The 24,000-nt window shown below is 51.2% G+C and overlaps 1 protein-coding gene across 2 annotated transcripts in view; it reads right to left on the reverse strand.

Annotated features, from left to right (window-relative positions):
• Positions 1-22,173, reverse strand: part of DAAM1 (dishevelled associated activator of morphogenesis 1) — an 89,946-nt gene extending 67,773 nt beyond the window's left edge. For both annotated transcript variants that reach the window (XM_014871412.2, XM_088166352.1), the window contains exons 1-2: positions 22,035-22,173; positions 3,845-3,943 (exon numbers count right to left, since the gene is read on the reverse strand). The gene's annotated coding sequence lies outside the window, so the exon portion shown is untranslated. The remainder of the gene's footprint in view (positions 1-3,844; positions 3,944-22,034) is intronic.
• Positions 22,174-24,000: the final 1,827 nt, after the last annotated feature.

The following is a 24,000-nucleotide window of genomic DNA, read 5'->3' on the forward strand; positions in this document are numbered from 1 at the left end:
ACTCAGTGCTATGGTTTGGTTGACAAGGTGGTGTTTGATCAAAGATGGGACTCAATGATCTTGGAGGACTCTTCCAACTTTAATGACTGTATAAATACATGTGGCCAGATGTCCTCGGCAGGCTTTTGAGTTTATTCCAAGCAACTTGGGAAGATCCTTCCCTGCATTTCTTTTGGAATTACATAATAAAATTAAATAATAAAAGAACTCACTAAAATAATTTTTAGAAGTTTAAAACCCACTTATGGAATGGTAAGGAGAGAAAACTACATTTTCTACACTCAGGCTAAAAATGCTGAAGTTCTGTCATCATCAAACGTGGATGTTTATGGTTATTACACAGAGAAAACTGAGGCAGTTGTGGGAGATTCTGGTCTGAGCAGCTGAGCACAGGCAGAGCAGCCAAAGGATGAGCACTGAGGTGTCAGCAGTGCTCAGCTGCAGGAACTGACCACCCTGGGGAGGGAGGACTGGCACACAGCTGCTCCCCATCCTCAGCCTCCCCATCCCACTGCTGACACACCTTCCACCAACAGCACTGCCTGTAAAGCGGGGTCTGAGTCCTTCAGAGTCCAAAGCTCATCTCAACCTCTTTCAACATGCTCCTGGACACAATCAAAGCCCCTCCTACCAACCCTACATGGGCTTTGGATTAGACCTTCTGTAGAGTAGGAAAAAAAAAAAAAAAAAAGAGCCTTTCTTGAAGATGATAAAGTCTAGACACTACAATATATTTTCCAGCTGATGCAGCAAACCTAAAAAGCCCTCCCTTGATCTCAGACTGTCACGATCAAAGCCATTATCCCGTTTGGAACCCTTCTGAAACTTTAGCTTCCAAATGTGCAAGTTATTTTTAAAATCTAAACCAGGCCAAGCCTCTTGTTTGGAGTTTTATGAGGAAAATGGGGTGTGCTCCTCCCAAACCTTCCCCCACCACGTATGGAAGTGGCTGGTGGGCACATGGTGGAGGACCAGAGCAGGGAGGGAGCCCCATGTCTGGGGACACCTCAGTGGCACCTGGTGGCCACAATCTGATTGCACTGGGGGACACAGCTGAACCCCCCAGGGTGGTTGTGGTGTGGGGAATATTGCCCATCCTTGACTGAGACAGAGTTTTTTGGAGACCAAACATTGTTTGCATGCCCATCCTCAGGATTTATGCCTGCCTTTGGCACCCTCTGTCACAGAGGGTGTTACCTCTGGAGACAGAGAAAAGGAAACAGCTTGAGATCCTTTCATTTTCTACAGTAATTAAATAAAAGTAAGCACTATGAACTTCCTTTACCAGGTAGCAGGATGATCAAGTGAACAAATAACATGCAGCTCTGCACCAAGGGACAACCAGGGAAATAAGGTACTCAAAATCATTCTCCAGTCTCTTGGAGCAGTTTTTCAGCTGCCTGAAAGGAAAGAAGAAATACACAGCCCTGCAAAAGAAGAGGAAAGCCAAAGGGACATCATCCTCTGCCTTAAGTGGCATGCTCAAGGAGAGGTGGTGGAACACCAGCCAAGCTCATCCCAGCCCAGCTGGTGCTGTGTGATGAACACCAGAGCTCCTGGCATGCTGCAGGACGTGGCCTCTGCAGGAGAGGGAACCTGTGGCCAGTCCCAATCACCAAAGCTCAGAGTGTCCAGAGTGGAAAAAGACAAAGGATGGATGGTCTGGAATGATGAGGAGCTTGGAGAGAACTTTGAAGGGCTTTTTGAAAGCAGGTGACCACCAAGCTTCCCCTCCCACATCCTGAGGTAGACTTTTAATGGGGATATTCTTCAAAAAGAGATGGGGACAGGAGGTGGCTCACACTGCAGAAAGAGCAACACAGAGCATTCACATGCTCCAAAGCTATTTAAAAGCCACATGAGTCTCCCCAGTGAGCACTTAATTTAACTAAGCCACTTCTACAGCACCAGGCAAACGAGCCACATCATCTTCCCAGCATCCATCTCCACCACTCTGCCTTCTCCCTTCCCCTCTGTGCTTCCACTCTCCTCCACTCCCAGCAGCTCTGCTGCTCCTCCCCACCTCTCCCTCCGCCCAAACCAAGCAGATGTGTGCAAGGCTGAGTGAAGCAGGCAGGCACACACCAGCAGCATGGGGGTTAGAGACCTGCCACCCCTCCAGCATCCCTGACTGTGGCTGGAGGGACCATGCTGGGCAGGAGCAATGGCTGTGCTGCACATCACACATTCCCAGTGCTTCAGGAGGTGTTGTCTGAACCGCCACCAGCTTTCCAGCAAGGAAAATATCAGGTTGACAGGCTTTCTTAAGAGTATTTCCATCAAACAGGACTTTTCCCACCTCCACGCACACGGGAGCAGAAAGTGCAAAGGCCACCAGCAATGTGGAACTGGTTGTGACAGCCACCACATCAGTCCCAGAGGGGACAGAGGATCTGCCAGCATCTCTCCAAATTGTTCCTCTGGAACTGGGACAGGATGTGGGGATCATGCCCAGCTTCAGCTCTGCCACAGCAGAGTCCAACACATGCCCCATCGCTGTGGCTCATCTTTACTCTTCCCAACAAACAGAGAGAAGATGGACTTCAACCTCCACCTTCACACAAAGCAATTTTCCCTGAAGCCACCAAAGCTCTGCAGACCCTTTTGGTTCCACTTCAAGACCCTTCCCTTTCATGAGCCTCTCCCAGGGAAGGAGAACAAAGCCCATCTGTATCCCCAAGAAGGGCTGACACAAAGCCACCAACCTCAAAAATTTGTGCTCCCTCTCACAGAGGAAAGCAGAGAAATTGATGGTAAAGGCTGCTTCTGGATTTAAAAGTATCTAAAAAAGGTTTTCATGGAAAGAGTGACAAAGTACTGGAATGGTCTGCCCGTGGAGGTGGTGGAGTCACCATCCCTGGATGTGTTTCAAAAAAGACTGGATGTGGCACTGGGTGCCATGGTCTAGTTGAGGTGTTAGGGCATGGGTTGGACTTGATGATCTTGGAGGTCTCTTCCAACCCAGTCATTCTGTGAATTCTGTAAACCTATCAGGGAAGCAGCACGCACTCTGAACCTTTGCTCCCAGGGTTTGCACATGGGACATGACACGAGGCAGCAAAAGCAGCTGACAAGCCAGAACCTCAGAACCCAACCTCTACCACACCAGCTCAGGAAGAGAGAGAAACCAAAGGGAAAAAAGCAAATTGTCCAGCCCCACACTGCCATCAGAACAGGGCCACTCATCTGCTCTCAGTGACAAACACTGAAGGGAAAACATCACAGAATTCACTCAGGCACCAGGCACGAAGCAGGGCTGGGTTCAGCACCTCACTGCTCTCCCTACGAGATTTCCCAGCCTCCCACCCTCCTCTGCAGTGACCTCCTGTGTCTTTCTCATCTCCTGTGCTAGACATGGGAAATGTGTGCATTAACAGTCCCCCTTCCCAAACCAAACATGCAAGGCTGTAAACCAGCTAATTCCCAATCCTGCCAAACTTACAGTGGTAACTTATTTCCAGACAGAGCTGTGATTTTTATAAGGGATACCAGTGGGTTAAGGAGTCAAAGCTGTAACTATAGGGGTGAAAGCAAAAACCTTTCATTCCTGCAAGGCCTTTTCTTTCCCCCCTGCTCCTGAAATGACAGAGAGCAACAGAGCTCTTGCCAGTTCAGCGGGGTGAAGGCTTGGCTGAGAGCAGCCTCATTAAACTGGCTGGGTTGTTCAGCACCAATCCAAACACTCAGTCCTCTGATCACCGCATGACGGGCTGGGAACCACAGGCAACTCACAATTAAACCCGTGACAATCAGGAAAAATCCGTACAACCCCCCCCCAAGCTGAATCCACCAACACCATCCCCACCCTCCCTGCTTTCATTTATTTATTTATTTGTCTACTTACATAAGCCTCATGACAGATAACTTGGAGGAAATCGGATGCTTTAATGATTAAGCGACACTTAGGCAGCCCTCTGGAAGATAAATACACCCTTTGGTAACCCTGCAACAGAAACAGAAGGTACAAACAGACAGTAACTAATTATTCTGATTAAATCTTGGAAGACCTGAAATACCCGACTGCAGCAGAACAAAGCCAGCGTGCAGCAGGGGCTGCTCGTCAAAAAAAAAAAAAAAAATTAAAAAAAAAAAGTCACACCCTTTTTTTGAAAGAATTCACCCAAATAAACCTTAAGGGCTTCTGTGTTGTTTTTGTTTGTGTGTGTTGTTTCTTAAGGTCTAGGCAGCTGATGGGAAATCTCTGCCATACCCTGGAGGGATCCCGTTGCCTTCAGCTAAAATTAGACTTCAAGGGAAGCGGGCACAGGCGGCGTCTCCAGCTCACCATGTACTCGAGGAGCGTGGGGGTTTTTCCTCCCTTCCCATCGAAACCAAACACAGAGGGGATTTCGGATTAAAAGAAATTAAGGAAAATAAATAAATAAGGCGCACTCCTAAGGGGAAAGGCGAGGACAGCAGGTCTACCCCGCTGCTAGGCTGGGAGGGATCCGAGCCAGGAATGAGAAGTGGGCAGGTGGGGATGCAGCTGAATCACAGGGACTGGGCAGGATGCAACAGGATGCCCAGTGGCAAAACCCACCCATAGCCCATCCACCATGGTGGATATGGAGTGAGGCACCTGCTTTATTGGTGCCCAAGACACCGGTGCCAGGAGCCTGTCACAGACCAAGACAAGGGGATGTGCTCAGCAGAAATTCCCGTACTCTCCTTGCCCTGCAGGAAAACCATAATTCTCCTCCACCCCTTCCCTCTGCCCTCCCCCCACCACACTAAATGCCAGTGGAGCTCAGGGGAATATTTAATCTCAAACCTCAGTAATCAATCAGTTCACCCTCATGCATGAGAAAGAGTCACAGCGGTAAGCACCAAATCCCATTTCCATCCAGCAATACGACGGTTTAATTACCTACACAACATTTCCCTTTTAACATCAATCCTGGAGGGATCCAGGCAGCCCCCAGGTTGTGGGTGGGGAAACACACGGTGGTGGGGAAGAGCATGAGGAAAGGGTGGAAGAAAAGGAAGAGAAACCATTATGGCAATTATTTAAAATGACAACTTTCTATGGCTGCTCCACTTTGCTGTTGGCACAGCCATTGTCTGACCTTGCATTTGCTGTCCCAGAGCATGGGCAGCAAGCCCAACATCCAGGCCTGCCACCAGAAGCTGCATCTGTCTCATTCCAACACACCAACAAGCATGTGGGCATGGAAAGAGGACATGGAAAATGCAAGATGGGCACACATGGAAAGGCCTGCCCAGGCTGTGATACAAATAACAACAATAGAGCCTCTCCACTGACTTACTCCAAAGTCTGCTCACTTCAAAAGGAGCCTTCCTAGCTGAGTCTGAGCAGGTTTGGGATCACTCCTTGCCAACACCTGTTATTTCCAAGTGCAAGAATGGCTGGACCAGCAGGACCATCACACAGCTGCCAGTGCAACAGGTAGGCAGCTGTGAAATACATCCCTCCTTTGCCCAACCAGACCAGTGCCGAGGGGCACTGCTCACAAATGGCCATGCTGACACATATACATATTGCTTTTAAATATAAACACATGCGCAGACTTTTCTAATATATAGGAACAAAAGAGGGGACACCCTGCTGAAACCCCATGTGCAGCTCCACTGCTCTCACAGTGATGAAGGAAATGAGAAGCAGAGACCAGGCACACACCCGCCTGCCACGGCGTGTTTTGGCTCTGGGAACGTTTCTGGATTCTCCAGCTTGAGCTCTGACCTCCAAGAGATATAAAATGATCTTGGAGCCACTCTGGAGGAGAGGGGAAGGGGTCCCTGGGGGCTCAGCCAGGCAGGTGGGACAGGATGGAAAGGTGCTAATGGGGACAGCTGACCCAGTCCATGCCCCACCAGTTCACAGGCCTTCAAAACACCCACTGTGCACAAGATAAGTGAGGAAAAACCCCAAACCCCCAGTGCACAGCAGAAAGCAAGGTCCCCTTTTCCATCCACGACCACAGTTCCAGCCTCACCAGAGCACAGTGCTCAGACAAAGCAAAGGAAACAAGCTCAGGACTGGAGGGGGTTGGGGTTACCTTTGACTTCTCTATGTGCAGCAGAGCTGTGCTTCTGAACCCTCTTTTTCCACACAGATCCAGTGGCAGGCTTTGTAAACACATGTGCATTGCTTCCAAGGGGCTCATAAAAGCAGCTTTTGGAAGGGGAGGTGGCGCAGAGCAGCAGGAATTTTTCAATTCCTCTTGAGAGGAAGCATCACTCAGAGATATAGAAGGAAAACCTACCTGTAACCCAAATTTCTGCACTGTGATCTCCTTCAAAGGCCAATGAATCCACCCCTCCTGTTTTTTTTCTTCAATTTCTCCAAGATCTGAAACATCAGGAAATGCTTGGCACAATGGACTAAGCCCTCAAATTCCACACACATTGCTCTTACACCCTGCCTGAACTCTTTAGCCCACACCAGGAGGTGCACAATTAACAGGGATCAGGCACCATCAGATGCTGGCAGCATGTTCCCAGAGGATCCAGCTGTATCCTCATCCTCTCCCAAAGAGCAGAACTTGGCAGTGCAATTCAGGACAGAGATACTCCGTGCAGTATCTAGAGCAAATTAAACCTCCCAGGCACAGCAGCAAGCATGGATTTATTGATTCATGGAAAACGTCCTTATAAATTACTTCATTCAGATCAACGGGACAAGACAAAACGAGGACTCTCCTCAGCAGTGAGAGGTTGCACTGCAGTCATTTCAGTCCCACACTCCAGAAATGACTTTTTTAGAGCAGACATTTCTTACAGGGCTTTGGAGGGCTGGCAGAGGGCAACACAGAGGCCACTGCAGATCTGTGTCACATCTCACCTGGTCCCCACCTCTCTGCCCCACAGCAGGCAGAACCAGAGGATGATTTTTGCTAGCAAATAGGAAAAACCAATGCCTGACATCAGTTTCACACCTGCAGAAACTCCACCCACATCTGCTTGCTGGCTGGCACAGGGCTACAGCCACCAGTGGGATGGGACACAGAGGCTGCTGCCCCCAACAGCTTCCCAAACACTGTCCCAGCCACTCCTCCATGGTCTCCTCACAGTGGAACAGGAAGGTGGGATGGATCTGTGCCACATCTCACTAGGATCTCTTCTGCACTGTCCTCCTCCAACCCTCTGAAGCTACATTAGAAGTGTTTGCTCTGACAGCGATTTCTCCTGGAGTATGGGGCTCCCAAACACTGCAGCTTGTTGATCTTATCTGCTTCTCTTGCTGCTGATGGCTTAATGTGCTTTCATCAAGACCCAACTCCCTCCAGGGCTACCTGAGGTCTGCATGCAGGATGCTGAGCCAAGGCTAAGGCCACTTTCTGCAAGTGTTTGTTCCAGTGGCTAAAAGCAGCTCAAATATAAATAAATATCCAGATGTCCCCCTGCCTTCAGGATTACAGGCACCTCGCTTTGACTTCCAGGCACGGGCTGAAGAGTTGCTGGAAGAGCAGCATTCCCATTCCCCAGCACAAAACATTTCCCCAGCTTTTATGCACATGCAGCTCTCCCCTGCACACTCATCAATCAAACCAGGGTCAGGCACTGCCCTTCTGCCATGGGTTCAGCAGCAGCCCCACTCCCAAACTGCCTCTTTTGCTAATCACAGCTCAAAATGCTATTCCACAGCTCCAAATCACTGCCTGTGCTCCCTGTCTTCATATCATCTCCTAGCTTTGAAAATCAGCACCAACCCAAGCCCACTTTACACCACCACCAGCCAAGATGCTGAGTCACATTTGGATGCCTCCAGGATGGTACCCAGCGAGGGCTTCTAGGAATGCCTTTGCCTCCTGTGAACTCCCCCGCTGGAAACGTTAAAACTACAATTATCCCAGCAGATTAATAACGAGGACAGCATCTCTGGCAGCAGTGTAAGGCAGGGACTCCCAGCAGCAATGAGTTCAAGTTACCAGGGCAGGCAGGCACACACAGCTGTGCTTGTGGTCCCTGCTGATCCACCCTGCCACGCTGCCTCACCCCTTCCCCCAAACACACCTGGCACTGATCACTATTTTGATAAATAAACGTGTCTCATCACATCTATTCGCTTAATCCACCACTGAGGAGTTGCCATTCCCACGAAAGTTAATGGCTTTCCCCATCTCCGGTGTGATGTGGTCCCCTGCCTCCTCCCAGCCCCAGGGCACAGCTCCTGGCTCCTCAGCATCCTCCTGCCTCATGGACCGTGCAAGGGCAGGGAGGTGAGATCTCACCTTTCCCAGCTGAAAACTGGCCTCGTGGTGGAGTGCTGCTCTGCTCCAGAGACACCAGGGAAGGAAGGACAAACTGCCCTGCCCCTGGAGAGCAATCCTCTGCTTCCCTGAGCTAACAAACTCAGGCGTTGCCCCAGAGGACAAGGAGCTGATCTTTCAAGGATGAAGCTGATTTTCCCTACTTTTATCTAAAATACGGGGCAGGCACTGATCTCTTCTCTGTGGTGGCCTGTGATAGAACCTGAGGGAATGGGATGAAGTTGTGTTGGGGATGTTTAGGCTGAATATTAGGGAAAGGTTCTTCCCCCAGAGGATGTTTGGGCACTGAACAGGCTCACCAGGGCAGTGGTCACAGCACCAAACCTGACAGAGTTCAAGGAGTATTTGGGCAACACTCTCAGGCACATGGTGTGATTCCTGGGATGTCCTGTGCAGGGCAAGAGTTGGATTCAATGATCCTTAAGGGTCCCATCCAGCTCAAGACATTCTATGCTTCCATGATAATTTACCTCCCCTCTCCATCTGTAAGCCAAATCAGGGATAAAGCAGGTCAGTGGCTCATTATTTTAGGAACCATAATGAGACATATACATTTTTTTAATTAAAGGGAAACTAATTTACTTAAACACTTCAATCTCACTTAATTATCCCAATCCGGGAATTTGCTGGTGCATTTTTTGTTTTGTTTCTTTTTAAATAACAGAAATAATCATCCCAGGGAGGGCAAACACCCATTTCCCACAGAAGTCATCCAAGCTTTTCCCAGCATCCTGTGACAGAGGAGCTAGAGAGTGTGAAAGGCTGGCACAGAGGTGGATAAGAGGGTTAAATCCAGCTGCTCAGAGATAAGCTGGTTATACACCAGGACAGCAAATGGGGGAATACAGGTTTGCCAGCCTCCAGCAAATACCTGCACAAGGCACTTGCATGGCTGACACCGGGTATTTAACTCAGAAGTTGCCAATATCAGAGACTCTGAAGCCACATTTCACTAAAGCTCTCCTGATGAACTGCTTTCCTGGCTCCACTGAAGCCAGCAACAGTGAAAAATTAAGTGACTACTGGCTTTGAGGCCAGCATGGCAGGGAAGATGCAGTAGCACATTTCACCTGTTGTGACTTTCTGGTCTTTCAAGGACTCTTGTGAGGCCAGACACAGAAGAGTCTGAGATGCTGTCACACAGGACAAACCTCAAGAGATAATACAACCAAAGACCCACCCAAGAGCCCTGGCAGAGCACCCACACAGACAAAACAGGGTGCAAACAGGCAACCCCCAACACACAGCTTGTGAATTGTGTGCTGAGTCCCAGGCACATACATTCCCAGTTTGGAATAAAACACTAAATTTCACCACTAGCCTTTAATTTCCCTTTTGCCTTCCAAGACTAAAACTTCATCCAGTTGCTGCTCAAGCAGACCAACAGCTTTTTATTTCCCTTTGCATCCAGAAAGACAGAACTGCTGCTTCTGGGAATTCTGCAGAGAGGGAGAGGGACCTTTTCTCTGTCCTGAAGCCACCAGCCATGTCCAGGTAGGTACAGCTCGGCCACTAAACTTTAAAACCTGTCAGACAATCGAAAGCTAATGGCTACACTGAAACTCCTTGTGCTTCCAAAACCAGCATCACACGAAAACTCTGGAGCTGGGGCCCTCCACACAGATGCCCACTGAGCATCCCACACTTTGGCCCTGGTCCAGACACAGGTAAGCAGGACGAGTCTCAGCCACAGGATGCCCCAATCCCACTCTTCTCCTAGCTCCATCTGGATGCAGCCAGCTGCATCCCATGTTAGTGTGTTTTCCATAATCAAAAAGGGAGTTAGCCTCCATAACCACAACCCAAAGGGTATATTTAGCTCAACTGGAAGACAAAGGAGATCATGTCCACTGCAGATTAAATTAGCTGAGCCTGCTTACGCCAGGAGCAGCCTGACATCCATCATAGTTCCCATGGATTTATTCCCAGCTCCACACTTTAGTGGTCCTGCATGGAGGAACAGACCTGCTCCATAAAAGCTCTGAAAAGCAAAGAGGTGGAAGAATGGGTCCAACAGGTTTCCAAAGCCTTGGGCAGGACACAATCTCACACAAGGGTTTGTGTCACCTGTCTAGACCCTGGAGCCATAGCATGGGATGAGGTGCAGGAACCCATCTGGGGCTGCACCTCCTTCAGCCCAGTGAGGAAGAGGATGACAGGGAACAATGGGGGACCCTCTGAAACCACCCCAGAGCCCAGCTCCAGTGTGTCCCCTGCACCCAGCACAGTACAGGAAGGCAAAGACATTTCCCTCATAGTCTTCAGGACCTCTCCTTCAGATCTGCCTCCCAGCAAAAGGCTCATTTCTCCTGCCTAATTTCCATGGATATAATTTCATCCCCCACCTCCTTTGCTGCAGTCTCACGCAACTCTGAGACGCAGCCAAAGCCGTGGTTATTTTTACATTTTCCTCCCAGGAGATGGTATCTCCACGGGGCATGGCTGCCATGCCTCATCAGATCACTGCACCAAACCACCTCAGCCCCATGACAGCAGGATGAAGTCGCAGGGACACCCTGCCACCAGGTATTTTTCTGTCTCACTGGCATCAAAACTCAGCAGCTTTTCAGTCCAGAGCATCCCAGAAAAGCAAAACTGCACCAGTCCTGGAGGTTGTTCCAACTCCTCTCTCCATAAGTCACACCCAAGCACTGAAACCATCTTCCAATCATCCCAGCTTTAGATTTTTCTGAGGCTTTTGCAGATGTCATGGAACCCTGGAAGGCACTTGCTTCCTTCAGATCCAGATCTTTGTGGATTCAGGATTCCCAAGTTGACCCATATTTCCCCAGCACAGAAAGTGACTGGGTTTGGCCATGCCATGATGTCAAGGTCCACAACATGGACCATGTGGCACATGGGCTACAACACAGTATTACATGTCTTTAGACCCGTATTTCTTACAGGGCACTTTTATACTGGGAGAAGGAAAAAAGCAGCACTTCCATTAATAACTTAAGATCTTTTGGAACTTAGGAAATGGGGAAATGGAGAGCAAAATTCTAGGCACGCAGGGTAAAGCTGGTTTGTGCACCCCTAGGAGAGGACCAAGAGGGACAGAAGGGTGGTCTGCTGCATTTCACAGCACGTTTGCAACAGCTACACCCTCCAAGTTCACCCAGTGTTTTCCTTTTCCTCTTTCCCTGAGATCACTCTCACCATCACTTGTCCGTATCAGCAAGGCCAGGCATGCAGGGAAGAAGGTATCACCTGTGCATGGCTTATCTGTAGCTACTTTACAAATAAAAGTGATCATAATGAATGTTCGCACCCTAGAAGAAATCCTGGTGCCCTTCCCCCTCCTACACCTCCCATAGCAGAGCACAGATCCAGCTGCTCTGCAACCTTATCTTGATGCAGAAACAGTCTGGGACAGAGATAGAAGGGGTCCCCGAAGGCACAGCTTATTAAAGGCACCTTTCCTTAATGGGCTCTCTTCAAAAACGCTGCACTGAAGCGCCGTTCCCGGACTGGTTTTCATCACAGCAGCAGCAAACACCCTTGGACTGGCGAGATCGTGTGTCCCCCTGGAAAGCCACAGGGTTTTTCCAGGCTAAAAATCAACCTAAGACCAGACAGATACACCCAGGCCAAGGCACTTTGGGAGACCTGCAGCTGAGAGCCACAGGGAGCTCCCAAACACAGCCTTGCTCTGGTCCCAGGGATGTCACAGGAACGGGGGCCAGCACAGTAACAAATCCATGGGATGCTCCTTCTTTACCCAGCAGCTTTTCCCTCCAACCCCACTCCTGCTACCGCAGGGGATTGCACATTTGCAGTCAAACACTCCCAATCCCAGGTTTCAAGAAGCAGAGCTACAAAACAAGCACACAAAGAGGCAGCAGCTCGCACGCATCCCTGCAGCCAACGCCTCTCTGTTTATCCAACACGAGATCTTCACTCCTTCAGCTATTTTCATCCCACCCTGCTATTAATGGATGCAGAAGGAGGTTGGGTGAGGCGTCCGACAAAAATCTCATTTAGAGATCAAGACAAGCTTAATTGGTTTCTAGCCAGACCTGCACAAAGATGGGCTACTCCACAAATACAGTTGCTAATCTGCCCATTATACTCCCTAAGCTCCCACCCACAAAGAAAAAGAAAATAAAGCAAAGATGCACAAAGGAATGCAGGATTTTGAGCGTGTTACTTCCAGCGAGGAACACATCATGAGTGGTGAATTCTGCAGGAACAAGGGCTTTGCTTTTCTTTGAAGGAAAAGGATAACCAAGCGGTAAACAAAATAACAACAAAAAGACCTAAGATAAATTAAATCTGCATTTTCCACAGGCAATCCCCAGCCATCCCGGGTTCTTGAAGAGCATTTCCAGCAGCTATTGTTTCTGTGGGCAGGCAGAAGCAGGGGAAAAGCTTACACGGCCAAGGAGACGTCATGTCACAAGTGACAGAGTGGAAAGGATGGGGAACCTCGTGATTAAAAAGCACAGGACTGAAACCCTGGAGAGCTGAATTCACTTCCGAACTTGGCTGCAGAAAAAAAATAAAAATTAAATTCGCGAATTTCCTGTGTGATCATATCCTAGATGATTTATTCAAAGCCTGGTGTTGAAAAGCCAAGGGAGGGGGAAGGAAGCAGGAGGAGGAAGGGGAAGACACAGTCCTGTGAGCTTTTAATAAGCTTGGGGTTAGACCAGCACTGGTAAGCTGTGAACATCCATCTGTATCGGGCACTGCATGACCTGGAGCTGCTGCTGGGAAAGCCCTGAGTATCCCACAAGCTCAGGTAAGAGCCTGCCCTGCTGCTCTGCCCACGTGTGTGCCGTGGGCTCACACCACCACAGCCCCAGCAGCAGCATCCCACAGGCTTCTGTAACGCAGGACTCCCAACAGAAACACAACCACGAGCGAAATGGAAAGGTTTGGGGATGGTTTCCCCTCCTGGAGCTGCACGAGAATTTAGAAACAAGAACACAAAGCTGTTCCCTGAATGCAGTGTGTTATGAATCAGCCCCAGCCCAGCTCCAGTGCTGCAGAGACAGCACAGGTAGAGGCAGGTGGTGAAAGGGTTGTTTGGTTACAACTTCTCCCCTCCTGCAGCAGCCCAGGACTCCAGCTCCAGCACGGAAGGGTTGTTTATTTTCCTGAAAGCAGTTCCAGTTCTGCTAGGTGCAGTTCCAATTTTGCACCCAAGGGAGAGCTGAGCTGCAGATCCTCTGGCAGGACAGAGCCAAAAACCAGCACCAGAAAGGACGGCAGTCGTGTGCTTGGGACCTTCACAGCAACATCCCTTGAGCTCCAGAGCACCTCTGCAGGGCCTTTTGCAGCAGGTGAGTTCAGAATAGTGCAGAAAGACTGAGAGGGGTTTTTCCAAGACCTTCAGCCACGATGAGTGCTCACAAATCCAAGGCTTGGTGCGAACAGCAGCCCAATCTCTGGCACTGGACAAGAGCTTCCAGGCATGGAGATAAGGGGTTGGTGCTGTCCCAAAATGCTGCTGTGGGAAACCCAGGGTGAACAGATTCAAACTTTCCCTTTCAGCAGCAAGACAAGCTGTAATTAGCAGCACTGTGTCCAACCCAGGGGCTGGATAAGGACGTTCCCGTGACAGATCTGACAAGGCGACTCTTGGATGTGTTTTACTTGGCATTTTTCCCCCCTGGAAAAATGAGCACCCATTTTTCACAGGTCTTTTTGTCCCCACTCGGTGTTGCCTGGAGTCAGTTTCCCAGAGTAAGGGCATACATTTCAGAACACGCTCTAACAGCCCATTACCACAGTTGGAGTTTGGGTCTTGCCATCCCCAGGGATGGGTCCCTCCTTAATTATCCCACACCCAATGGCATACTGAGGATGCCAGACCCCAAAGACACAGTCTCAGTTTGATTTTCACCAAAATGAAAAACACAGTCCAATCCACAAAGGCAAAAGTAAAATAAAAACATGAACATGAGGCAACTGAGCTACAGCTGCGAGACACATCACCACCACTGTCTCACACATCTCTCACCTAGCTCAGCCTCATCCCCAGAGCAAAACCAACAAAGCTTCCTGTGATGCAACTACAAGCAATCCTTTGGAAATCAATTCAGAGAATTTTGAGGCTAAAGTCCCTCTTTACTCTCTTTTTCTCAGGATGAAAGCTGTCACGCTATAGAATGGTTTGAAAAGCCTGATGTAAGGTAAGTGCTAGCGTGCCAGCTAAGGGAAGAGCACAATTTCATGACTAGGTAACCCAAATCACAGCCTGTCACACATCACTGTGTTTGAACACAACATGACCACCACTGCATCAATTAAGAACTGACACATTTTGCTGAACCTGCTAAGTGGAAGAGCAGCATTTAATACATAAGTAAATGGGGCAAAAAGCAATGAGCATAAAGGCTCAATTCCATTCCCAGCCCCAAAAGCAGACTGACTGTAGGGATTACAATATTTAGCATGCTCCAAAAATTTTCTTCAACATCTTTTTGCTCCTTGTGATAGGCAGGGATTTCTCGTAGCTCCAGAGCCACCTGATATTTCACATGCAATTTGCCAGCAGAACTCTCCATGGAAAAATAGATGCAGCTCATAAATGGATCTGAGTGATCCTCAAAAAACTTCCAGTCTCTTTGCAGGGTGTCTCCAAAACGCTGGGACAAGGAGATGGCACACTGAGGTCTGAAAACCAATCTCCCAGAGCTTTGGTAAGCAAATGGCTTGCGTAAAGTTTCTGTCAGAACACCCATCTGAAGCGCTGGCATTGTAAACAAGGTTGCTCCAGAGGCACCTGGGATTAGCTCTGTTCAAACAGTCCTTGGCACGACTTAGCAGAGCACCCAGGAACAGATTTGCAAGTTCAGCTTTTCTCCTGCCTGACGCTCACCCGGCACCACGGAACAAAACCAGAGCTCCGACAGCCTTAACCCTGCTGTGTCCTACATGGAGTTTGAGACACAGGGCAGGAGCCCTGCACTTGTCACAGGAACTGATGGAAGAAAACCCAAGGAGGCAGCAGCAGCACGGGGCTGCTTTTTTCCCGTGTTGCTGGATGAGCTCCAGCACCAGGCTGGGCGAGTGTCCCCCTGCAGAGGCACGGCAGCTGAAAGCTTGGGATGTGCAGGGAGAGCAGTGCCAAGCCAGACAGGGCAGCTGAAAAACACCCGGCACCCTCAAGGCTTAAGGCACAGAGCAGCCTCTCTTCCCTGCACTGGGCACACGAGCCAAGACACTCCTCGTGCCTCAGGGGCAAAGGGAAGGAAACCTCAGCCAATGCAGCGTCCTTTGCATGCAATGCCTGTGGAAGCCAGGCACGACAGGGGTATCCACCTCCCCTGATACATCTCCACCCTCGGCTCTGGCAAGAAGGTGCTGTGGCTCCCAGGAGCAGCAGCAGCATGAAACAACAGGAACATGAAGGATGACTGGAGTCAAGGCAGGGAAAGCTTTGCACAAACGTATTTACACTTGCTTCCATCCACACAAGCATCCTCGAAGGAAACAGCTGCACCGGACCACAGCTGACACAGACTCTCCAGGATGGGACATGAGTTCACAGCTCCTCTAAGCACCATTCATTAAATTGATGCTGCGGCAAAGCAAAGAACAAGAACTCAGGAAAAAAAAACAAACCAAAACCCACACCTCATGGCTAGGTAAAAGTCAGGTGAATGTGCAGCTCCAGAGAGCCGCCTCAGAAAGGTCTGGACAAAAGAAACACTCAGAAGCAGCAGCAGGGCAGATCCACCACGGACTGAACTCTATGTCACATAACACATCAGAGACAGAAAACATAACCCTGCACTGCCTCCACAGCCATGCCACAGCAAACAATCTTGCTTGTTTGGGGTGGGGGAAATGGTCTCTGGACTGTTCCTCCATCCTCTTCCTCCCTGCTGGAGCTGAGAGGAAAGCCTGCCAACAGAGTTGGTGCCTGTAACAGACACCAAGCTGCTAGAAAATCACTTGAACAACATAAAACATCTTTCTACACTCCCCTGTAACACACTGCACTCTCCTTCTCACACCTCAGACCTGAGTGGCTGCACATCCCACCCCTCTGCATCCCCCATTTTCATACTCCAGGGTTTTTTTATTTTAATGACAAGTGCTGTCCTCTCCTCCCAGCCCAAGTTCTGCTCCCAGGTGCAGAGGACAGCCCCAGCTCCCCTGCTCTGCAGCCTCAGCATACAGACAGTTGTGTTCCTGCCCAAAAACAGTGAGGACTTTCCTGCTTGGTAACAGTCTGCCCCCAAATGCTCGACCCTACAACCTCTGAGGATGCCCTGCTTGCTAGAAGGGGAGGCAAGCTGATCCTCACTCCTGCAAAGCATCCGAGGAACTAACACCCTGCAGAGCCTTCCCCAAAAGCTGCCAAGCTCCATAGCTCAGTTTTGCATCTTGGTACAGAGCCCAGCTGCTGGTGTTTCACACTCCACCTCCCAGAGTCCGCCTCTGAATGGCACAATTTTGAATTGCTTCCTCCTGCCATACTGCCCCGAGGCAGGATCTGCCAGCAGCCCAGCCCATCGACGGGAAACAGGATGAAAGCCCCATGTGAAAGACAGGGAGGGAGCAGCAGGGAGCAAGGAACACCAGGAGATCCCACTGTGTTCTCCTGTGCTCCCCTCGAGATGGGTACAGGTCAGGTGGATTAACTGGGTCCTTTATCTCACCGATCTCTGGCTGCTGCCAAGTTGTTTTGAGCTTTGGCATGGCTGCTTTCCACCCAGGGCCTGCACAAAAGGGAATGAGGAGCCTCAGCACAGGATTCCTGGCCAGAGTCCAAGCCCAGAGGTCGGTAATTGGGTCACCGGGTTCAGCTTCCGAAAACCATTCCTCCAGGAGGTGTGGTAAAAGCAGGCACGGTCGCCTCCACCACCACAGACAGAGCCGGACACTCCTGCAGCTCCTCCACCACACCCTCCACACCTTATTTCATTACCCTCCCATAAAAGCACAGGTGGCACAGAGTCAGAGCAGCCTGGACAGGAGATTTCCACTCAAGATGTGGGGACAGGGCAGACATGATTCAGGTGAGCAGCACGTAGCTGAAAGCACATCGCTATGCAGCGCTCAGCCCCAGGAATGCAGAAGGGAAACATGAAGCCACTTGTCTGGCACGGCAAATAACCCTTCAATCATCCACCAGGCCCTGCCGGGGAGCTCTCTGCGTTGGGAAAGAGAGGATGTCACTCTGGGCTGGGAAGGAGAGGGTGTCACTCTGGGTTGGGAAGGAGAGGGTGTCTCTCTGGGTTGGGAAGGAGAGGGTGTCTTGGGAGCCACACCACACCACGCTGCTGCACTTCCTCCGTGCCTACGAGTGAGCTCCAAACCCAAAAAATAAAAATCCAAGCAGCAGCAAGGCAAGTGGCATGTACTGCAGGAAGTGAAGAGGTTTGAAGAGCAACCAACATTAGCACCCATCAGCGCTGGCATGATGAGCAGCCAGCTGTGGGTAAGAACAGGCCTGTCCAACACCGCCCTTCCAGTCATGGCAATGTTTTGAACAGTTTCTCAAGGCAACTCAGAGGAGCAGAACATCGAGAAACTTTCTGAGTCATGGTCACACTGACTCACCCGTGAGTGTCTCTAGGCTGGGCCATCCCATCCAGTCTGGCTGACTCAGGAAGGGACCACGAGCAACCTCCTCACCCAGGTGCTCCAGGCAGCACAAGCCTCCTCCATTTAATGCATTTACAATAAACTCCCCCCAAAAGGCTGGAGGTGAACACAGGACGGAGCACAAACTGGACAGGGTAATCAGAGGCTCATGTGAGGGCACAGAGGCTGCTCCAGACCTGGGCACAGCATGGGACAGATGCCCTCGGGAATCGACCCCACCCAACCCCACCAGGAGGAAAACACAGGCCAGATGTTCAGATAACTTCAGGCATTAATTTGGTTAATTTGCTGTAATTCAGGTGGCTGGTGTTGAGGCCACACCAATCACGAAACAAAGCGCTGTCAGCTCAGATCCTGCAACTCTCCAGTGAACTAACCACGTCCTCGTGGTGTGCCAGGCCGCTTCTCTCATTTCCATCTCCTTTGGTTTTCTTCTCTGTGGCCACAAAGATCTGAAATCAAAGATCTGATTTATGACTCACTGAGCTGAGATTTTCAGTGCTACCCCAGAACTCCTGGTTCCTCAGTGTATTCCAGAATGTTATGACATGCCACAAGGACAGACGATACTAAGTGCAAAAAGTCTCCTGAAAGGGCAGGAGGCTAAGCAGGCACGAGCACAGCTTTTCTCCCAATTAAGGAAGAAAGAAAAGAAGAATCAAAGGCAAACAGCAAATTACAACATGTATCTGGCAAGGGGCTGTGCAGCCTCTAATTTTTGCATTAAATAGAAAGTTGGAAATCACAGAATCACAGAATGGTTTGGGTTGGAATGGACCTTAAAGACCATCTAGTTCCAACCCTCTTCCTCTGGTTTAGGTTGTGCAGAGAATATGTCATGAAGAGTGAGGGAATGCAATACTCAGAAGAGCTTCTGCTGGAATATTTAATGACTTTCCAACCCTTAACTAGCTGTTTCTCTCATCCCCTAGTATGGTAAACAGATAGAGCGAATAAATCTATGTGACTTAGCATGTAAATTAACCAACACACAAGTCAGGATCAGGCATTCAGTATTTCTGCCCCAATTTACAGCCCTTTGCTCAGATCAGCTCCTTTTTTTCAGCATGGCACTGACATCTGTTGTGTTGCATGAGTGAAAAGTATATATATGATTATCTTAAAAGAGAGAGGGGGAAAAAGTCAATGTGGACATGATTTGAATTTTACAGCATTCGGCTGCCACGACTTGCAAATAAACAGCTGTCCCAGCAGGTCCATGCAAGCTTAACAGCACAGCAGTAAAACATAAGGTTTTTCTTCCCCTTTAAAAGGGTTTTACTTATATTAAAAAAAAGTATATTTTTATAAGAAAATAAATTGCAGGTTGAAGAATCATAGTTAGGTCACACTCAATTCCAGCAGAACAAGCACATCCTGCTTCACATGGCCTCACCAGTCACTCTGCAGCAGTGGCAGCTTTCTGAAGCCAAGTTAAGATATTTAATTACCAGCATCAAGTCAGAAACCAAAGCGCCCAACAAAATCCTCATTTGTGAGCGAAGCCTGCAGAAATGTCGTTGAGCAGGCTTTGGCAATCTCCAAAGCTGACAGCTGGATGCCCTGGCTTATCGACTGCTAGAGCACACGCAGAGAAAAGCTCTGAATAGTTGCAGTGCCGAGCAAGCCTTCAAGGCAGCCCCGCCAGCCGCTTAAAAAGGCTCACAGAAATAGGCAGGCTTCATTTATTAATATTTCAGAGATAAAAGTGGCCGTGTAGGAGCAGCTCAGTGGGTGTCTGTGCAGGAGGAGGATGGGCAGACCACCCGCTCTGGGTGGTGCATCTGTCAGGATCCCCACACAACCCGTTCAGGTTATAAATGCACCAGGTACTTGTGGTGGGCTGCTCCAAATGCATCAGCCAAAGAATTTTAGGGCTGGACCCAGCAGGGATGGTCAGTGCATGGAAACTTCAAAGTAGGAAGATGGAGCGAGTGGAGCCATGCTCCTGGCTGGCTGACAAACAGAATTTGTGGGAAGCCCAGCTGCCCCAACAGCTCCATGTCCCCATGTTCCTCAGCTGTGACATGACAGCGCGGGAAAAAGAGGAGGAAGGAACCAAAACAAAGCACAGAAGCAAATGGAGATAAACATGATCCAGTTAGACCGGCTGTCCCCAGGTCCTGCCTGTCCTCACCGGAGCAGCCAGCCCGCCGTGGCTGCCCCTTTCCTGCTCCCTCCTGCACCCCTGCCAGAAACAAAGGGTCAGATAAGGAGCCAGCTCAGGTCAAGACCGGTTTGACTCCGTTTCAAGCCCAGGGGAGCGGATTCAGTGCCGATTTTACACCTCACCCATCCTGTTTGCCTCCCCGGGGCAGAGGCCAGGACACAGAGCAGGGTGCATGCTTGGCTGGCTGGACCCAAAAATCACAGGGCCATGTCAGGGCACCACCGGCAGAGCCACACACCAGCTTAGCGCTGGCCAGAGCCAGGAAGCGTCACTGCTTCCTCCTGTCCCGGTGTCACACAACACCGGGCGGTCATAGATCGTGGACTTTGGCTTTTGCTTCCTGCTCCTGACAGAGCAGGGGCAGGTCCCGGCATATGGCCACGGGGAGAGCAGGGCGAGTCACTCATTAATCGAGGAACAGCAAGGTGGATGTCTGACCCGGGTCTGGGGGGAAATGCATGCCAAAACAAACTCCAGCGCTCGTGGAAAAAGCTCCAGATGCTGCAGGACCCCTCTACTCCTATTGGAACTCAAAGCGAGGCAGGCAGGGAATGCCCATAGCTTTGGAATACATTGTTTTTGGCAAGGGAGGATAACAAGATTGCACCATATTCACTACAGAGGCATTACTACACACCAGCACCTGATTTTGTACGCAGTATGGGAATCAACCTCTAGAGAGGGGAAAAAAAGGAAACTGCTGGCTTCTCCCTCTGCATGCTGCCGGGAGAAGCTGGCTGTCTGTACAATGCCAGGCATCTGCAGTGCTCAGGCCTGGTCAAAACCACCAGGGCAGCCTGTGCCATGGGCTGCCCTCTCCCCAGCACCTGGACAAGGGGACTTGGCTGCATCCCCTGATCTTCCACCTGCCTCCGATTTCCACGGGGAGCCCCTCGCCCCCAGTTTGGCAAGCACAGCCCTGTCGGTTCACGTGGCTTTTGTCAGGAGGAACATTATGATCCATCTTTGCCTTAAACTTGATCTCTTAAAGATGCAAAAAGACTGTTTCACACCGGCACCAATGCATGAGGCAGCGTGGTGTGAAAGCCATCAGTGTTAAAGACCCCAGGGACAAAACCCCTCTGTTCACACTGAAGACTTTGTGCCAAGCAAAAGACCAGGATCTGACCACAGCCATCACACATCAATGGCAGTGGGTGCCAACCCTCAAGGCTCCACACAGCATGTGCATTGTCCCTCCTTCAGGTAGATCCCTGACCGGAATCCTCCCTCCCATAATTTTTGGGCGGGTGCAGCCACTGACAGACCCGACCTCCCCACCTGGTGCCTGAGCCACACACCTGCTTGTAGACAAGCCATAGCCCAACACCAGCACATGCCAAAATCCTACTCCCACATCAAAGCATCGGCTGGACCAGAGCACGCCTGCAGCAAAATGTGTGACACCAGCACCAGCGGTTTGGCACACAGAGATGATGGGGCAGCCCCAAACTGCTGTGCCTATGGGGAGACACTCAGGAGGCTGAAACCCTCCCAAAGCCCGCAGGAGCCCCATCGGAGGGGGGTCACAGCGGTGGTGTGGGAGTCGCCGCAGGGGTGGGAGCCGCCGTGCCAGCCGGCGCCGGGGCTGCAGCAGCCTCCGGAGGCGTTGCCATGGAGAAGGCAGCGCAGCAGCAGCATCCCGCATCCCACGCCCCCGCGTGGGCGCCCCCTGCCCGGCGCCCACGGGGCTGGGAACCGCCCGGGACACGCGGGAGCCGGGGGACGTGCCGTGCTCCAGGGGGACACGCCATGCTCCGGGGGACACACCGTGCTCCGGGGGACACGCCGTGCTCCGGGGCGCCGGCAGCGGGGCGGGCACCGCGGGGCCCGGGCGCTCCCCCCGGGGCAACAGCTCCCCGCAGCGCCCGGGGCGGGGTGGGACGAGGGCTCGCCTCCCTCCGCACGGCGGGGAAGAGGCAAAAAAGCCCCGGCCCCCGCCCCGCTACCGGCACTCCCGAACCCCTCCCCAGCACGGCCGCGGGGTACTGCAGAAGGGCAACACACTCCGCCAAAATCCCGCAAAACCGAAAGGGGAGGAGCGCCCAGGGGCTCGGAGGACTCACCGCAGCGCGGCCGCCGTTCCTGCCGGGGCGGAGGGCTCGCTGCCCGCGGTCCGCCCGTCGTTCCTGCCGGGGCGGAGGGCTCGCTGTCCGCCCGCCGTTCCTGCCGGGGCGGAGGGCTCGCGGTCCGCCCGCCGTACCTGCCGGCGCGGCGCTGCGCTGCGCGGCGCGGAGCCCGCCCGGCCCCTGCCCACAATGGGCCGCGCCCGCCCCGCCCGGCGCGCTGGCGTCACCGCCCGCCCGCCGCCGGGACTCGGAGTGACGCGCGGGGCGGGGGCTCCGCCACCGGGGGTGCCCTGCTGGGGGTACCGCAAGAAGGGTACCGCAAGAAGGGTACCGAACTGGGGGTACCGAACCGGGGTTACCGCACCGGGGATACCGCACCGGGAGTGCCCTGCTGGGGGTACCGCACCGGGGCTACTGCAACAAGGGCACCGAACAGGGGGTACCGCACCGGGGGTACCGCTCCAGGGGTACGCAACAAGGGTACCGAACCGGGGGTGCCCTGCTGGGGGTACCGCACTAGGGGTGTTGCAAAGGCTATACGGCACCGGGGATACCGAACCAAGAGCTCCGCCACCGGGGGTGCCCCGCTGGGGGTACCGCACGGGGGGTACCTCTCCAGAGATAACGCACCAAGGGTACCGCACCGGGGGTACCGCACTAGGGATGCTGCAAAGGCTGTACGGCACCGGGGGTACCGCACCAAGGGCACCGCACCCCGGACACCGCACCGCTGCCCGTGCTGCAGAGGAGGGGGAGGGCAGGCAGGAGGACGAAGATAAAGTTTCACCGGGCTGGAGACATGGGGGACACGGACACGCGGGATCTGTGTCGCAGCTGCCTGGCAGAGGCCTCCCAAGATGCGGTGGTCTCCGCTTGGATTTAAGAAATCAATTTTCCAGGGGTTCCCATTTCACGTGAATCAGAGCAGCAATTGGATACACAGTTGGGTTCCCACATGCATGGGAATAACCTCGCTGCATGAGATGGCAGAAGGAGCAGTTAGCGTTCTTGGTGCAAATCAAAACTCAGATCAAATTAATAGCGTGGAACATTTTACCTTAAGTAATTTTTTTTTTCTGGATAAGAGGTCAAGCTATTTACATCTTGTATAATTCTTTTTTTCTTTCTTGGCAACAACTATATGGAAAGGTCTGAAAGGCAGGAAGGGATTTACTGTGACAGTGTTTCATATGGAGTCGGTACAAAAATTTATACGGAGACAAAGGAAAATCCAGTGTTGGAAAAGTAAAGAAAGAGCATCCTTAGAGTTGATACCAAAACGTGGACTAAAATTACAGAATCTCAAAAGGGCTTGGATTGGAAGGGACCTTCAAGATCATCTTGTTCCAACTTCTCTGCCATGGGTAGGGACACTTTCCACTAGGCCAGGTTCTCATTGGACTTTTCCATCTGTGCCTTAGCTTTCCTGACTCCATCCCTAAACATCAAAATCATATCCCTTCCTACTTCATACTCTTCCTAGGTCACCTGTCCCTGCTTCCATTGGCTGTGCATTTCCTTCTCACTCCTCAGTTTGAGAAGCAGCTCTTGGCTCAGCCATGCTGGTCTCCACCCTGCCTTGCTTGACTTCTTGCCCACAGGGTGTTGAAGCAAATGGGAGGCAACAATCACAGAGGCAGTTTTGGGATAAAAGGTGTCAAGGGCCGGTTATATGGGGCAGCAAACCCAATGATGGTGTTGTGAAAGTGGCAAGACAAGAGGATAAACATCTGTACCAGGGCACAGGTTTTGGCAAGAGAAATTATAACTCACAAAATCTACCACAGTCCTTGATGGAGCCAAATACATGGTAGAGAAACGGAGATCTAATGAATCTAATGGATATAAGAGATATTGATTTCCTAAAGGCTCTGACAAGATCCTTCATCAAAAGATATTGAAGGGAGTAAGGAGCCATGAAAAAACCTCAGTGGTTTATAAACAGAAACCACAAAGGCCACAC

This window comes from Sturnus vulgaris, chromosome 6, assembly GCF_052056855.1.
Source record: "Sturnus vulgaris isolate bStuVul1 chromosome 6, bStuVul1.hap1, whole genome shotgun sequence".
NCBI lineage: Eukaryota > Metazoa > Chordata > Aves > Passeriformes > Sturnidae > Sturnus > Sturnus vulgaris.